Here is a 15,660-nt window from a genome sequence, read left to right on the forward strand (position 1 = left end):
TAGCCTCAGGAAAATGAGTATTTCCTCCACTTCTAGTATTCTGAAAGAGAATGTGTAGAATTGAAACCGTTTCTTCCTTAAACATTTGGTATAATTCACCAGTGACACCATCTGGGCCCAGAGTTTTACTTGATAGAAGTTGTTTTTGTTTTTGTTATTGTTTTTTTATGAAAGTGTATGGGAGTGGTGGCAGGGGGAGGGAGAGAGGGAATTCTTAAGCAGGCTCTACGCTCAGTGCAGAGCCAGTGTGGGGTTTAATCTCACAACCCTGAGATCATGACCTGAGCTGAAATCAAGAGTCAGATGCTTAACTGACTGAGCCATCCCAGCACCTGTTGTTGGAAGATTTTTAAACATATTTAATTTTTTAATGCATATATGACATTCATGTTATCTATTTATTCTTAAGTGAGTTTTAATAGTTTTGTCTTTCAAGGACCTGAAAGGGAAGCACTTTGGAATATAATTACCTGTCATTCTTAAATCTTAACTTTTTCATTAAAAGCTTAATACTTTAGTCAACAAAACTTTTTAGTAGAATTTTCTTTTGTAAATTCCTTCTAGACTTCCAAAATTCATTGTCAAAGTAGCTGGTATTTTCTTCTCTCAACTATGGCAGTGGGATTTTCAGCTAAGGAATTGTTCTTGTAGTCACCTCGTCCTTAGTTTGTGAAAGTATTGTTTATTTCAGTTCTGTTCAACCAGTTGGGCCTCTAATTGTCTTCTGCATGAAAAACAAAGAAAAGTGAATGGGGGAGTGCACATTGGTTCTTTGAGAGTGAAAAAATTAACGCCACCACTACCACCAATGAAGCTCTTTCTCTTGATTGTGACTCAATTTTTTCACTTTATTCTTGAATGAGAAATCTCTTCTCTTGCTTTTCAGTTTAGGAGTTTGTTTAAATCAGTTATTATGCAGTTAGTTAACTGATAGGCCACGGAGACCAAGTTTGCTTTAGTAACAATTGACATTTATAACCTAGTTAAAACTTTAGCTTGACAGGGATGATACCTCATAATCCAAAGTAGAGTATTTAAGTTAAAACTTTTGAACTTAAAAAATCAAATTTTGCTTTCTGCCTGTGGACGCCGCCGAGTAAGCATCGTTAAAGTCTCCCCTCCCACCGCCGTCATGTCTAAGTCAGAGTCTCCCAAAGAGCCTGAACAGCTGCGGAAGCTCTTCATCAGAGGTCTGAGCTTTAAAACAACCGATGAGAGTCTGAGGAGCCATTTTGAGCAATGGGGAACACTTACGGACTGTGTGGTAATGAGAGATCCGAACACCAAGCGCTCCAGAGGCTTTGGGTTTGTCACATATGCCACTGTGGAGGAGGTGGATGCAGCCATGAATGCAAGGCCACACAAGGTGGATGGAAGAGTTGTGGAACCAAAGAGGGCTGTCTCAAGAGAAGATTCTCAAAGACCTGGTGCCCAATTAACTGTGAAAAAGATTTTTGTTGGTGGCATTAAAGAAGACACTAAAGAACATCATCTAAGAGATTATTTCGAACAGTATGGGAAAATCGAAGTGATTGAGATCATGACTGACCGAGGCAGTGGCAAAAAGAGGGGTTTTGCTTTTGTAACATTTGATGACCATGATTCTGTAGACAATTCTGGTAATGATTGTCATTCAAAAATACCATACTGTGAATGGCCACAACTGTGAAGTAAGGAAAGCGCTCTCTAAGTAAGAGATGGCTAGTGCTTCATCCAGCCAAAGAGGTCGAAGTGGTTCTGGAAACTTTGGTGGTGGTCGTGGAGGTGGTTTTGGTGGGAATGACAACTTTGGTCGCGGAGGAAACTTCAGTGGTCGAGGTGGCTTTGGTGGCAGTCGAGGTGGTGGTGGATATGGTGGCAGTGGGGATGGCTATAACGGATTTGGTAATGACGGAAGCAACTTCGGAGGTGGCGGAAGCTATAATGATTTTGGCAATTACAACCATCAATCCTCAAATTTTGGACCCATGAAAGGAGGCAATTTTGGAGGCAGAAGCTCTGGCCCTCATGGTGGTGGAGGCCAATACTTCGCCAAACCACGAAACCAAGGTGGCTATGGTGGTTCCAGCAGCAGCAGCAGCTATGGCAGTGGCAGAAGGTTTTAATTACTGCCAGGAAACAAAGCTTAGCAGGAGAGGAGAGCCAGAGAAGTGACAGGGAAGCTACAGGTTACAACAGATTTGTGAACTCAGCCAAGCACAGTGGTGGCAGGGCCTAGCTGCTACAAAGAAGACATGTTTTAGACAATACTCATGTGTATGGACAAAAAAACTCGAGGACTGTATTTGTGACTAATTGTATAACAGGCTATTTTAGTTTCTGTTCTGTGGACAGTGTAAAGCATTCCAACAAAGGGTTTTAATGTAGATTTTTTTTTTTTTTGCACCCATGCTGTTGATTGCTAAATGTAATAGTCTGATCATGACGCTGAATAAATGTGTCTTTTAAAAAAAAAATCAAATTTTAAAATATTTCATCACACTTACTATGAATTGAACTTTAATCTTAGTCATTTCAACAATTGGAACTTTATGGAATTTGATGAATTCTTAATCAAATTTTTCTTGGAAAATTTACTTCTTTTATTTTGTAAGCCAGGTTTATTGAAGTATAATTTATGCACTATAAAATTTATCCTTTTAGTAAACAATTCTCTGGAGCACCTGGGTGGCTCATGGGTTAAAACCTCTGCCTTCGGTTTGGGTCCTGGTCCCAGGGTCCTGGGATCGAGCCCCACATCTGGCCTCTGCTCAACAGGAAGCCTGCTTCCTCCCCTCTCTCTGCCTGCCTCTCTGCCTACTTGTGATCTATGTCTGTCAAATAGATAAATAAAATCTTTTAAAAAAATAAAATAAAATAAAATAAAATAAAATAAAATAAAATAAAATAAAATAAAATAAACAATTCTATGGATTTTGACGGACATAATTGGCCTGTGGAGTTGTATTATTCCCATCCTTCCATCCTCCTATTTCCTCTCCTCTTACCATTCTCCTATTACCCTTCCCTACCCCACTCAACATTCTTGAAATTTTTGAAATAAATGGGTAGGTGCTTTTACAAATTTCATAACATTATACTCAATATGAAAAGAAAATGTTCTCTGGTAGCTATACAAAATGCTAGCTGCTTCCTTAAAACTTGATTATTAGTTGTGACTATGTGGGAGCCTTTTCTTTTTAATTTGTTGCAAACACTAGCATTTCTTCTGAATGTTTATACTGTAATCCCTGAAGCTATTGTATTTTCTGTAATAAGTGACGTATGAGCTTCAGTGTAGACATAGCTACCACAGATGCATGTGATTCTTATATACTGTGAATCCTGTACTTTGTCAGTGGAGGATATGGGAGAGAATTTTTTTCTATTTTCTTATGATAGTGATATTTTCCTATTTTCTTTGTGATCTTTTACTTTTCTTTACAAGACTTTCAGAATTTCCCCCCAGTAATTCTCTGAAGGCCTCTCTTTAATAGTCCTCTAATCTACTCTGTCCTTTAGTAAATTTGTTTTACAGTGATGTCATGTACATGACCCCAAAGTGAAGAGAGTAGCAAAAGGAAAAAATATTTTGACATGTGCATTTAAAGGGGAAATTAAAAATGTGTCATATAGTGAATATTTTGTACATGCATTCCCCTTCTTATTAAGCTAAGCTTAAGCTTTATCAGCTAAACTCATGGAATTGCTGGATCAAAGAGTATTAAAGTTTTAATACGTAACCTCAAATTTGTACTCCTGAGAGACTTGGCTGTAAAATTCCCATCAGTATGTATGAGAAAAATATTTCTCAACTTTCTTGCATTTCTTTGCTTCATGTTTGAAACTTTCATGTTTATATAGCTCTGCTTTGCAATAGTTAGAGCTAAATGTTTGCTTAACCAAGTTGAACTAAAAATATCTTTGCCAAAAACAAAGGTATGTAATTTAAGGTAGGGATGCTTCTGTTATTAAGTTAAAAGAATAGACAACTTTCAAATGAAATGGAGATTATCTTCCAACTGGTTATTATGCCATACTATACAATAAAGAAATTTATTTAAAATGAAAATTTAGAATCTTGTACTATGCTGATAAAGAGAATATAATTTTAAATGAAATGGTATCTGTAAAATATTGAAATGATGATTCCTACATAAAAGTAAGAGTCTGGCACCATTTTGCAAAAATAGTTCCTCAGACTCTAGCAGTCTACCTTTCTATATATTATCTCAAGTGTCAATTCTCATTCATTTCTCTATTATATGTATTTTGGGAGATTTTTTTCTAACAATTGATACTATCGTATCATTCATTGCATTAGTATTTCTCATAAATATATAGTCTGTGAAAAAGCTCTATCCTAGAAAGAAAATAAAAATCATAAGGACTGTTGAACATACTGAGAGATTGCAGATTTTATGAGCAATTGACTAAGGACAAATATTTTTAGTCGTGTTTTGACAAGTTACTCATCTTTGGTGTAGGCAGAAGGAAGTAGTCTCTCCAGCTTAACCTTACCTGCTGATTATACAACTGCAAGGCTAGATCCTTATTTAAAGAGATTTCTATTAAGAAAGAGTGGGAAGCAAATCCATAACCATAGAGATGGCTAAATTATCTCTGATAAAATGAGATAATTTTGTGCAATGAGGAAAATCATTATAGATTTTAAAATTTGGCTATGATTCTGACTTCAGTTGCATAATTGCATACACCATTAATGCGAAAAGTTGATTTAAATATCCTGAAAATTGGGACCCCCCCAAATGCTTTGTTTAAATTAGTGAGGTAAATTCATATGAATAATGGTGTTTAGTGCCATTTTATTGAAAACTTGCTTCAGTGCCTACGCTGTGTATGTATATACAGAAGACTGGAGTATTATAAAGTATAATGGCTTTATATAAAGAATGGTTTACTATGGAAAGAAATGACAAGGGGCTTTTTTGGAAAGTCCAGTATTTCAAAGAAAATCTGTGTGAAGTAACTAAGGTGAAACAGATTTTAAGCTTCTAAGGTCTATTTGCTTCAGTAGCTTTGGCCAAAAAAAATAAAACCTGAAGCATAAAGCAATGACTCCATCTTTAATGGTCAACCAATCTAAGTATGATTCTCTGTTGAGCTTGATAATGGAAGTCATCTTTGTTTTTGCTTATGCCAGACACCTAGCAGGAAATTCCCTTTGGAATCCCCTAATCTCACTTCTGTGCATTCTCTTCTGTACATTACTTGTTTGGAACAGTTATCTTTCTTCTTTGCAACCAGGTAACTTCTCCTAGGTACTTTTATAAGCATAGCTATTATGCGAGTCTATCGCAGTGATGACCTATCAGAAAAAAAGACTGATGTTAAGCCAACACTGAACAGTTAAAAAAAAAATCAAGAAGCAATGGGCCCCTTGAGATACAACCTCTTTACCTCAACTGTGACTATTAAATCCATTTTATATTTTATTCGGATTCAAATGTCTAGGGGAGAAATAGCCACACTTTAAGAATGCTTTAAAAAATAAATTAGAGGGGCGCCTGGGTGGCTCAGTGGGTTAAGCCTCTGCCTTTGGCTCAGGTCATGATCTCAGGGTCCTGGGATCAAGCCCCGCATCGGGCTCTCTGCTCAGCGGGGAGCCTGCTTCCTCCTCTGTCTTTGCCTGCCTCTCTGCCTACTTGTGATCTCTGTCTGTCAAATAAATAAAATCTTAAAAAAAAAAAAATCTTTTAAATAAATAAATAAATAAATTAGAAATACACAAAAATTGGCTTGTGTGTTTGTTGCCCTTTTCAACAATGTAAACTATTTTATAAATCACTTCACTTTTGTTACTAAGAAACATTGGCTCCACATAGCACATTTTACTGTCTTCATTATTTATATTAATTCTTTTATCTAAATTAAGAAGCACATGAACAAAAAATAAAATAGAACAAAAGGGTTCGTTATGAATATAGGTAACTCCTGAATGTACACACCCATTCCCACCCATTCCCACCCAGGCCTGCTCTCAGGGTTCTAAGACTCATTTCCTCCATTCCCCATGTAGCTTATTTGTACCACTCCTTTCCTTATCAGCTGTAGGCATTATTGTCAACTTCCTATAATAACACATTCGATTTAGCTCACTTTCCAGTCCCGCCAACTTTATCTACCTTGCCTAATATTGTTATATTAGTTCCTAAGTTCCTCAGTTGTTTAACCCTTGCAGACAATAATACACATAATATATACTTAACTTCAGTCTCTTGTTCCATTAACTGTTGGCTCCTCAGTTTGTTGTATGAATAAATTAGGGCCCCTGCCTGTGCTTCTGCCTCTGCTTCTGCTTTCAGCCTCCTACTTCCTATTCCTCTTAATCTAGTTTTACTTTTAAATTGGGAAGTTTGAAAACATTTGCTGTTTTGTAACTAACTGTTTTGATCAATTTTGATGATCAACCAACTACAATTAATATTGTAGTTGGTTGATCATCAAAATTGAAAGCTGGTAGTTGACATTTATATTATTACGACTATGGGAATATTCTTCATTGCAAAGCAAGTGGTGTGCTAGGATTCCTTTTCTTTCTTCATGGTTCCAGTATTGTGACTTTTATTTCACTCACAGATGATTGTTCAGATGGGTTCTTTTCCACATTCCGTCCATCATTCCACATTAGAGTTTGCCCCATATTTGGACTGTGCCTGCTTTATTTATAGTCCCTTTTGCCCTGGAACTCCATGCTGGTTTATCCTGCTATTTTCTTATTAGGAAAAAAAATCACAAGTTCTTTTCACCAATGCCTTCAATTTCTTACTCATTCTGGCTCTTGCTTAAAATCCATTGTATTTTTATTCTTGACACTCATTGATCTTCTCTTAGAATTTGGATTAACTGCTGTTTCATATTTCAGATATAATTTTATTTTAGTGTTTGGTTTTCTCATAATTGAGTTTTTCTCCCTTGCATTTTGTGGTTTTAAAAATATTCTTTGGTTTCCAGGTTATCATTCATACCTTCTAATGTAGGTTGTCCCCTTTTTGCACATCTTCCTCCAGAGTCTGTTGTCTTTATGCTCTTGTCTAGACCTGGTGCTGCCAGCTGTCATCTTGGTTCTGTCCTTTGCTATTCTAGTCTGCCTCCTCTTTTTTCTGAATCCAATAAATTTTCCTCTTATGCTTCCTTCCTTGTTTTGCTGGAGGATATTTTCAAGTAACTTCTTTTTTTTTTTTTTTAAAGATTTTATTTATTTATTTGACAGACGGGGGTCACAAGTAGGCAGAGAAGCAGGAAGAGAGAGAGGAGGAAGCAGACTCCTCGCTGTGCAGAGAGCCCAATGCGGGGCTCGATCCCAGGACCCTGGGATCATGACCTGAGCCAAAGGCAGAGGCTTTAACCCACTGAGCCACCCAGGCACCCCTTCAAGTAACTTCTTCAAGAGGAATTCTGAAGTCTTGTATATTTGAAAGTGTCATTAGTTTAAGCTTGCACTAAATTGATTCATAACTAATGGGATTCGAATGTCAGCAGCATCTTCCCTCAAAATAGCATTTCTCCATTGTTCACCTGGTCTCACTCCTACCCCACCACTTAACCTTCCACCATTTCTTTTCTCTGAATCTGTATCTTCCTTAAAGATATACAGGTTAAGCTGGCTCTACCCATCCCACAACCCACAATCTTATTTATCCTTTTCTCTCTGTGTTATAAATAGCCCATGGTTTTCTTCCCTCAGCTCCCTCTGTCAGTCTTCTACTTACTTTCTATATTTAGGAACTTCAAATCTGCTGATGAATCCTTTCTCATTTTATTTGCTCTTGGGGGTTTTAGCCTTAAAAAATAATCTATGATTATTTGGGGGAGGAAAAGAGGAAATAAACATATATACTCAGTCATCCATCTTGAACCCAAAATCTGTACCAAGATTTTTTAAACAATTAAATTTGGGATTTTAATATTAATATTTAATGATTGATATATTGGTTTATATATTTACCTTTAAACCTCACATCAACTCTGAGATATTTTCCTCAGATATCAGATGTGGAAACTGGGGAATAGATAGGCTATTTAATTGCTCAGGCTTTTCTCTCTGGTAGCAGGGGGTGATATTTACAGATCTAGACATATCTGATTCTAAATACCATGCTCATTCATTCTGCCTAGCAGGTTCTTCTGCTGTTTTTATTATTGGTAACTAATTTGCCTCTGGGAACCCTTTAAGAAATAAATGTATGTTGCATCAGCATAGATTTCAAAAAAATAGAAAAGAGAAAGAAAAGCAAAGAACAAAACAAAACAAAACAAAACCTCCAAACCAAAAAAATCCTCCATTCTTCAGGTAGATTAAAGGATAGCTAGAATCTAGTTGCATGCACTGTAGCATCATTATGGTTTAGGATTATTTTAGATTTGGTGATAATTGCTCAGATCCCCTCAAAATGTAAATATTAGTGGAGATACTCTAATTAATCAGTATGTATTGAATATCTCATATGGGTAAAACATTATACCAGCTGCCGTACTAAGTACAAAAATGAGCAAGATATAATCTTTGTCATCTTTTAAAAGAAAGATAAATACAAAAATAGTTATAATGGAAAGCAAGATATAAGCATTGTAAAAAAAGCATAATATGCTGTGGAAATTAAGAAAGGAGAGGTAAGCAAAGATTGCTAAAGTAAAGGATGGAGAATGCAAGAATATTTAAGTAAGGCTTCACAGAGAAGATTAAAATGAGCTGTGTTAGATGGATAAATTTTTAACAGAATGGAGTGTGTTCCAATGTTAGTGAAAAATAAAAACTGTAGTAAACTATTAACATATTCAGGAAAGAGAAGACTATCCAGGTTTCTTGATCATTTGGATAACAAGTAACAGAAAAACCAGTGCCTTGCACAGAGTACACACATCATTCAGTAAGAAATTATTGAGCCCCTACTGTGTGCAAGAACTGATAGATGTAATGCCTGGGTGGCTCAGTGTGTTAAGAACTGATAGATGTAACAGTGAACCAAGATAACATGGTCACTGCTCTTATTGAATTCACCATCCCATGAAGTAGACCAAATAATGAAGTAAACACTCCAAATGAATGTACTTTGTACTGGATGCCATGAAGGAACAATGCCAATCCCATAGAGTTGTGTGGATTACATGTGCTAATATATGTAAATTACCAACTGCCCTACCACTATTATTTTCATGATCATTTAAAAAATATTATTGAGGGGCACCTGGGTGGCTCAGTGGGTTAAGCTGCTGCCTTCGGCTCAGGTGATGATCTCAGGGTCCTGGAATAGAGCCCCGCATCAGGCTCTCTGCTCAGCGGGGAGCCTGCTTCCCCCCCTCTCTCTCTCTCTGCTTGTCTCTCTGCCTACTTGTGATCTCTCTCTCTCTGTCAAATAAATAAATAAAATCCTTTAAAAAAATAAATAAAAAATAAAAATAAAAAATATTATTGAGAAGTAAGTAAACAAAATTTATTATAAAAAAATCACAAGGACTATCAACTTTGAATACAGGAGGTAAGAAAAGTTTTTCTGCTAAAATGGTATCTATGAACTTGATGTAAGATAAGAAGCCAAGCCATGCAAATAGTGGGGGAAAAGAGTGATTCAACAGAAAGAATGGAGGAGTAAATGCCACAGGCAGAACATTTTAAGGGAGGTTATAGGAAATGAATATTGGGCTTTTTGGCTAAAGCAGTTAGGTAAGGGAGAGATTTATGAGATACAGTTGGAGAAGCAGGCAGAAGTATACTCTGAAAATCTATGTACAGCATCATAATATTTTATAAAGATTTGTTGAATGGATGAGGAAATGAAAGAATAAAGATCTGTTGAACTGTGGTTGCCATGTCTGGGGAAGCACATGGGGGCCAAGTTGTAAAAGACCTTGAATGCTGGTCTAGAATGGGTATCATTGGATTAAATAGACAATGAAAATGTACTGTTCATTTTCCAAACAAGGCAGCACATGGTCAGGACTGTCTACATAATCTGTGGAGTCTGGTGAAAAATAAACATGTGTAACTCTTTGTTTATAAATTAAGAATTTCAAGAGCGTGATAGAAAAACATTAAAGCTCGGTCCTTCTTAGCATAGGGTTCTGTGAATAGGTCATATGCCCTTCCAGCCTTCTTTGGTTGTGGCTGACAATCTTTTAGAAGTTTTGTCTTTCAGGATATAGTGTGGATACAGGATATAGTGTGGATACAGAGAGACTATCTAATGAACAGTTCAGATACTCTCCATACAGTGTATAGAGAGAAGCTGAATGGTGACAGAATAAAAAGGGGACCAAGGGAAAAACTGGCAGAAATAGACTATATAAATGGTGGTATTTTTAGATAGAGGGAATGGAATTATAAAAGGAAAATTCTAAGATGATTCTAAAATTTCCATGGGGAAAACAAACTACTGTTTTTTAACTGTTTATTATATACCAGAATCTCCTAGATACTTTACCCAAATTTAATGCTCAAACAACACATTTGTGACAGTTGTAATTATTATGAATTTAAAAATAAAGCAGTTTAAAGAGTCTCAATAAATTTTCTTGGGTATTTGTGTCTGTATTTCACATTTTAGTCTGATTCTACAACTTGTGCTTTTTTTTTTTTTTTTTTACATGGCCTCCTTTCAGTAAGAACATAAGCTATGGTGTTCTTAGTTTAAGATATAGCAATTTAAGTGGGTATTCTCTGGATTTGAGTTCATTATATTTTATTTATTCAGCATATATTTAAAGAGTGCTAACTATATGCCCAAGATCCATACTCAGTGTTGGCGTTAAAAAGATGAAAGAGATTATTTTCACAATTCTTATGTAATGAGGAACTCAATAGTGGTGTTTCTCAAAAATGTAATTCATTCTAAAATGTATTCTCTTTAGTATGATTCACCTCTGGATCATATTGCTAGTAGATATATATTCTAATCCTAATATATTTTATTATTTAAATACATATATGTATGTATACATACATATGTATGGTGGCAGCATAGTATAATAGTTACTATTATATAACCAAACTCTTTACACTTACTAGATACACAACTGTGGGAAAATTGGCTGGACTTTCCACACTTAAGTTTCCTCCCCAAATGGGAATAATAAAGATGCCTACCTTGAAGGACTATTAAGAAGACTAGTGATTAAAAACACGCATTACCTTGAACAGTGCCTAACAAACAGTTAGTACTCAATAAAGTTAACTCTTACCATTACCTGTGGTACAGTCTTATTTAAGATACATCATAGATTTCAAGTCAGTAGATTTTATGGCCAATATAAAGAAGAATGTAGGTGGAAAGTCACAAGAGAAAACAAGTTTGTGATTTTTAAAAAATCCATTACTAGAACAAATACAATGCAAGAAATTTTTAATGGAGATATGGTAAGAAAAGGCAAATTGTTATTTTTAGATCAGTAAATCCTAAATGACCAATGTCTAATTTGTTGGTAATTATTTTAGTAGACATTAGCATGTGCTTATCAGTTAGTCAAATAATATTATACATATATCTTATATGTACTCATGCTTATACATTTATCTGTAAGCGTAGGCATATACTGATTACTAAGTCAGCAGTGTAGTAAGTGATGATGATGATTATATGCATAATATTCTTAAGAGTTTTTCACATAAAATAAGATTTGAGAAATAATAGTAATTAAGCCATAAACCTGTGCTTGTAAACTTTACTGGAGTCATATAATATGAATCTGGTAGTTTTATATTTCTTTTGTGTTATTTTTTTTTTCTTATCTGTCTAGTCAAAATGAGACTCATCTTAGTAAGAACAAGTTAGTGATAGCATTATATGGCGCCTAAAGGTAGTACAGTAGTGTTTTCCATTTTAGGTCCCTTAAGTTGAAAAGGAATAGTTCCTTTGCATTATGAACTTCTTTCATTGATTTTATCACAAAGAATAAAAATAATTGCATCTTTTAAGAATATTGCTAGTGAGCCATTTTAAAAAGAAGAATATCCCGGCTCTGTGGAATACTTCTTGGCTAATTTTATTTTAGCTCTAATATTTTGTTTTTAGCTCCAGTATTAATACACGAATAAAGCTACCATACTGAGCTTCCTCCCCCACTTTTCCTCTTACAGAGTTCCCTTTTCCTGCCAAGTTTTGTCCTTCCATCTCTATATCCTTTAACATTTCCTTAATTACTTTATCCTGAAATGATTTCTTCTTTGTCTGTATTTCTCCAATACTTTCTTAGTATTTCTCTTGTAGCACTTATCACTTTATATCCTGTATACTTTTTTGGTGGTAAAGGCCAAATTCTGTATTTATGTACTAGATGCTATCAGTTTTGCCCAATTGAGGGTCTACTCTGAGTCTCATGGAAATTCTTTGCAGCCTGTAAAGCAAATCTAAGGCATGCATTGTTAGTATAAGTGAGTCGGGGGACCTTTTTCTAACTTCTGTACCTTGGGAGATGAATAAAGGATAACAAAACAACAAATTTGTTTTCATATGACAAGTACTGAAACGAAGAAACCCCCAAAACAACCTAGTTTCAGTATAACAACTATGAATCCCCAAAATGCTTTCTTCCTATTTTTAAAAAATTATCTTTCTTCGTAAGATGCCTATTGATCTAGTAAAATTAGTGACCCACTTGAAATGAGAAATTAAATAAGATGGTGGGAAGTAAGTATCCATTTCTGATGTCATAATCTTGTTGAGCCTTCAGCAATGAGGAGTAGGTGAAGTTGCGTGCAAGAGGAATGGGCCCTGACTTCGGGATTCTGAATGTGTCATACCCAGCTCCACCTCCTTGCTTCTGCCTTTTAAGCAAGCTCCTACAAGTTAGGGCCCAAGAGGAGACAATTCTGTGTCAAGGGTCGTCGGTATGAGCATACACATCATCAGCTCAAGTGAGAGAACACCCAGCAGTGGAGTTTAAGCCTGAAGTTTAGGGGAGGAACAATTAAGATTATTATTTTCCCTTTTGTTTATTGCTCTCAGTTAAGTAGAGGTTGCTTTATTCTCTGTTGAGAGCATGATGTACTAAGAATTTATTAAGAGTAACTTTAATCCTCATAGATTAAATAACCTGTTTTACCCTTCTTTAAATCTTCTAACTCAGAGGACATATTGAACAAGTAGGAGAAGAAAGGACAGAGGGTTATTGGGTAGGAAACATCTCTAGAAACTGAGGCAGAAAAGATATGCTGAAGAAACCGGTGTTTAATCTGGGTTTAGGGGGTGTTCTGATAACTTTTCAAATTATAAGCCCTTCGTATAAGACATCTGTATATTTGTGTGTGTGTGTGTGTGTGAATCAAGTAAGCAGACCTAAGCCTAATGAAAATCCTTAAAGAGGAGGCAGATTTTAGCCCAGTGGAAGGGAATACCATCAATCAGCAGCCAACCAACAAACAAATATGAAATTTTACCACGAGAAAAATGTTGTTTCATGAAGTAATGAGTTCTGGGTCATTGGAAGTGTTCAAGCAGAGATTGAATGACGACTTATAGGGAATAGTGCAGAAAAGAGCCCAACATCTGATAATGGTTGGGTTAAATGACCTGTAAGGTTCCCCTGAAATTTTAACTTTTTATGTTTCTAAGAATGTACCAGATTTTATGCCTTAGATACAAGGTTCAGGAAGTCATATTATTTCTAGGCAATTTCTCATGTTCCATTTAGTAAAAAATAAAGAAATAAACTAGTTCCTGAATGAGAAAGGAATAGAACTGGGGCTTTATGTTTTTCTGGTTACAAGTGGCCTTCAATATCTTTTGTTCTATGGAATCTAAGAAAATAATGCCCTAAATTTTAACACTTTCTCTTTTTGAAATTTGCTTTTGTGGAAGCTAGTTTCCAATTCTCACCTTGCAAAGAAGGAGTCAGCTCTGAGGTTTATCATCTTTTACAATTCCCTTTACCTCAGTGGAGCAAAATACCACTTAATTCAGACTAACCTATGATACTTGTTTAAAGTTTGGGCTCTTAGTCCCACTCTGGCATGATGAATCAGAATCTTTAGGAACGTATCCTGTGAATCCTTATATTTAACAAATACCTTTATGTGATGCCTATGCACATTAAAGTTCAAGAATGTATGCAGTAGATCTTCATGATTGATTTTAGTATATAAGTATGGTTTATTTTCATGCTATCAAATATCAGAGAACCTCTCTATCTTGTGCAATACCTGGAGCAAAATCCTTGACAAGAATAAATAGTTGTCTTCAAAATATTTTTTTATTTTTGAAAAAAAAATTAGGTACAGTTGACACACAATGTTACATTAGTTTCAGGTGTAAACATAGTGATTCAAATTGTCTGTGCCGTATGCTATGCTTACAAGTGTGTTACCATCTGTCACCAGAGAATGCTATTGCAGTACAAATGCTTATGTTCCCACTGCTTTGCCTTTTATTCCTGTGACTTCTGCATTCCATAACTGAAAGCCTGTGTCTCCCCTGACCCTTTGCCCATTTTGCCCATCCCCCCTCCCCTCTGGCAACTATCAGTTTATTCTCTCTATTTCTAGGTCTAATTCTGCTTATTGCTTATTCATTTGTTCTGTTTTTGTTTTTGTTTTTAGATTTATGTGTGACTGAAATAGTATGGTATTTATCTTTTCCTGTCTGACATATTTCACTTACTATAATACCCTCTACATCTTTCCATGTTGTTGCAAATAGCATGATCTCATCCTCTTTATCACTGCATAATACTCCATCGTAGAGAGAAAATATATATCTCTATATATACCTGTGATATATGTGTGTGTGTATGTGTGTATACCACATCTTCCTTATCCATACATCTGTTGATGGACAGTTATGTTGTTTCCATATGATGACTACTGTAAATAATGCTGCAATAAACAAAGGGGTACATATATCCTTTTAAATTAGTGTTTTTGTTTTCTTTGGGTAAATACCCAATAATAAAATTACTGGATCATATGGTGATTCTATTTTTGAGTTACCTCCATTCTGTCTTCCACAGTGGCTATACCAGTTGACATTCCTACCAACAACACATAAGGATTTCTTTTTCTCCACATCCTATGGATAATTGCCAGTGACAGAAATGACAGTCAACTAGCTTAAGAAAACAAAACTTCCTGGAAAGCACAGGAATGAACTCTAGTCATGTCTGGAATTGAGACTCAAATGACATCAGCAGAAGTTTGTCTTGAGCTATCACTTTGCTCTGATTTTATTTTATTTTTGGACTATCTTCATTCTGGTGTTTCCTATATGGTGGCAAAGGTGGCCATCATCAACTCTAAGTTTATATCATTCTTACATCTGGGGGTTTAAGGCAAAAGAAAATGTATTTTTCTAAATCCTCCATGCAAAATTCTGAGGGATGACCTTTCTTGGTCCAGACTGAGTCACACATCTATTCCTGACTTAATCACAGTGACCAATGGAATAAAGTACTTGGAGTTCTCTGATTATCTGTTCCTGGGCCATACATCCATCTTGGTTTATATCACCCCTTGGTTTTCTTAAGAGTCTTGGTGTGGTTTCCCCCAAAGGAGGAGATGCTGAGCAGAAGAAATTAGCTCATGTTCTCCATTGGAACTAGTTATTAATTCCTTTCAGCAGGTATTTATTGATCATAAAATATTGGAGATATAGAGTGGACCCCCATGCTGACTTCTACTCCTTAGGTGCAGTCCAATGGAGGGAATTAATGTTTAACATTTGCTATGTATGG

The 15,660-nt window shown here is 35.6% G+C and overlaps 1 long non-coding RNA gene and 1 pseudogene across 1 annotated transcript in view; both read left to right on the forward strand.

Moving 5' to 3' along the window:
• The window catches only part of LOC131834142 (uncharacterized), a 114,019-nt gene extending 98,993 nt beyond the window's left edge, over positions 1-15,026 (forward strand). Inside the window, exon 3 of the long non-coding RNA XR_009354768.1 lies at positions 14,941-15,026. This is a non-coding gene — a long non-coding RNA (uncharacterized LOC131834142). The remainder of the gene's footprint in view (positions 1-14,940) is intronic.
• Positions 1,057-2,315, forward strand: LOC131834140 (heterogeneous nuclear ribonucleoprotein A1-like; annotated as a pseudogene).
• Positions 15,027-15,660: the final 634 nt, after the last annotated feature.

This window comes from Mustela lutreola, chromosome 6 (assembly GCF_030435805.1).
Source record: "Mustela lutreola isolate mMusLut2 chromosome 6, mMusLut2.pri, whole genome shotgun sequence".
Taxonomy (NCBI): Eukaryota; Metazoa; Chordata; class Mammalia; order Carnivora; family Mustelidae; genus Mustela; species Mustela lutreola.